The sequence below is a fragment of the Myotis nattereri genome, assembly GCF_964212035.1.
Source record: "Myotis nattereri genome assembly, chromosome: 2".
Taxonomy (NCBI): Eukaryota; Metazoa; Chordata; class Mammalia; order Chiroptera; family Vespertilionidae; genus Myotis; species Myotis nattereri.
Genome location: NC_138076.1, coordinates 105,482,186 through 105,484,797, shown reverse-complemented (window position 1 = coordinate 105,484,797; position 2,612 = coordinate 105,482,186). Strand labels below are relative to the sequence as shown.

Genomic DNA, 2,612 nt, shown 5'->3' with positions numbered 1-2,612 from the left:
CTGGATAAAAAATATTGACATTTTCCCTCAAAATTCTTATGTTTTAAATACACATTCTTATCACTAGCTTACAAAGAGCAGCAAATTGTTTTATTGTCTTACTAGAGGCCCAGTGCATGAAAATTCGTGCACTTGAGGGGGTCCTTCAGCCCAGCCTGCACCCTCTTGCAATCCAGGACCCTCGGGTAGGGTCCCTAGGCCTGGCCTGAGATCTGGACCTACCAGGGCTTTCATTCCCCTGGCTGCTGGCAGCTGGCCCTGACACCGCCACTGCCACTGCTTGTCATCTATGCAGTGCTGCCCTCCCCACCCCCCACCACCACCAGTGGCCTCCCTCTGCAGGCAACAGGCATGGGATGATATCGCTTGTCTGGCCTGGGCCTCCCTCTGCGGGGCAATTGCTGACTGGCCCCACACACCTGCCACAGCATCACTGGCTGGTGGCCTCGGTCTCCCTCTGTGGGGCGATCGATGGCAGAGGCCACCAGATCGATCACCCTGCAGAGGGAGGCCCTGGCCACCCACTGTAGTGCCCCTGGCTGGGTAGCCTGGGCCTCCCTCTTTCTTTATTTTTTATTTTTAAAGTAAGTGTAATGTTTACTGAGCTATACAGAACTGAGTACTATGAAAGGTTTACCAGGATGGAAATGCACTACACCCCACCTCTGCCACCCCCAACACCCAGAGACTACAGTATTTAGAAGTTACACGCAATGGCCATAACTGCTGAATATCTGTTCATAACAAACAAACCATAGCATATTTATACTGGATCACATTGAGTGATTATAGAACTCCGTGTATATATTGCTTGTATAAAATCTTTTTTTTGTAAAATATATTTTTCAAAAATGTTAAAAAAACATGTGCAGTTGAAAGCCCTGCCAGGACAGCCACTCTGTAAACATTCAGTAAGTATGTGCTTTGGAAGGGTCCCCATGCCTCATGCCCACAGAAACTCCAGCAGGGCCGGTGAGGGTGCACCCCGGCTGCCACTCCGGGCAGAACTGAGCTGGACCATGGTGGGTGGGTACAGTAGGGCCTGGAACTGTGCCCTTCTCCAGCCTTGCACCAGGATCAGGGTCAGGGTCAGGGTCAGGGTCAGGGTCAGGGCTGGGGGGCAGGCAGATTGCAGTTTCACTCTGAGTTTCATCCTCAGCCTAATTTTGGTGGCAGCTCATGGCTTTTCCTGGCTGCTCAGAGGTCCTTTGGGTGGGTTCCCTGGCAGAGAGATGGAGAAGTGCCAACAGCTGCCAGTTTGGGCGTCTCTCCGGCCCAGAGCTTCTGTCCTGCCTCTTGCAAGCCCGGCCCCAGGAAGAACACCAGATCTGCACCCTCTTGCAATCCAAGACCCTTGGGTAGGGTCCCTAGGCCTGGCCTGAGATCTGGGCCTATCAGGGCTTTCATTCCCTTGACTGCTGACAGGAATACTTTGGTCTCAGCGCTTGGTCCTGGGTTTCATCAGCCTGGGTTTCTTCTCCTGGTGTGGCTGATCTGAGTTTCACAAAAAAGCCTGGTCGATGCTGGCTGTGCTGAGCCCCATTGAAGAGTTTTTCATGCAGCAAGGAAGAGCCCTCTGGGACCCTCCTCTTCCCTTTCCTCATCTCCTCCTCCTTCTCTTCCTCCTCCCAGCCCATGATCACTTCTCCAGCTGCTCTAGCAGTGGGTTGCCTTCTGAGTCGGGGGTCTGAACGTTGTCAGTCCTGACGATGCAGGTGGGGCGATGCCCGTTGAGCATCAGGATGAGTTGCTGCTGCTCCTGCTTCAGCTCCTCCATCTGGGTTTTCAGCTCTGCATTCATGAGCTCCAATCACTCAGATTCCTGCTGCAGAAAGTCCTTCCGCTCCTTCTTGTTCCAGCATCAGGCTGCCGCCACTTTGTTCTTTTCCCAGGGCCTTTTCCTCCGCTTCTCTTCCTGGGCTAGTTCACTTTTCACAGGTTGAGGCCTCTTGCCCAGTTTCACCTCCAGGAAGAGCAAAGGGGCGATCATGGCCCCAATGTTGTAGATGTCAGTGTATTTCAGCTCTTCTGCAGTCAGGGCCGAGGTTGGGAGTCCGGTCAGGGGGCCAAGCCCTGGCAGAGAGCCCTCAGTCATGGAAGGGTCTGGGATCTGCCCAGGCATCATAGCAGGAGGAGTGGCAGTCCAGCCCTGCAGAAGCCATGGGCAGAGGCTGTGACCTCAGGGCCTGGGTCAGGTCGCTCATGGTCATTCTTTTATTTGATTTCTATCATTTCTACTTGCATAAGCCTTTCTTTGTTCTGTTCATTTAGGTGACTTAAGTGCTCTCAAAATCTGATAATAAATGAAGTTTACTTGCTTCATAGGTATTAAGTGTTTACTATATGCTAAGCATTTACTGGGAATACTAATTTGGATACGGAATGGTTTCTATTTTCTAGGAGCCTATTGTCTAATGCAGATGTAATAGTATTGTTGTTGAAACTACTGGAAAGTAGTCATTTTAGCTTATTTTCTTTTACACTTTAAAGATAAAGTTTTATCTTTGCCTAGCTGTCATGGCTCAGTGGTTGAGCATCGACATATGAACCAGGATGTTCAATTCCCAATCAGGGCACATTCCCGGGTTGCAGGGTTGGTCCCCAGTGGGGTG

General features: G+C 51.1%; 1 pseudogene across 1 annotated transcript; it reads right to left on the bottom strand.

Annotated features, from left to right (window-relative positions):
* Window positions 1–1,639: 1,639 nt before the first annotated feature.
* LOC308514452 (jun dimerization protein 2-like) lies at window positions 1,640–2,125 on the bottom strand (annotated as a pseudogene). The gene has a single exon. The product of its transcript is annotated as a jun dimerization protein 2-like (transcript).
* Between the last annotated feature and the right edge of the window lie 487 nt (window positions 2,126–2,612).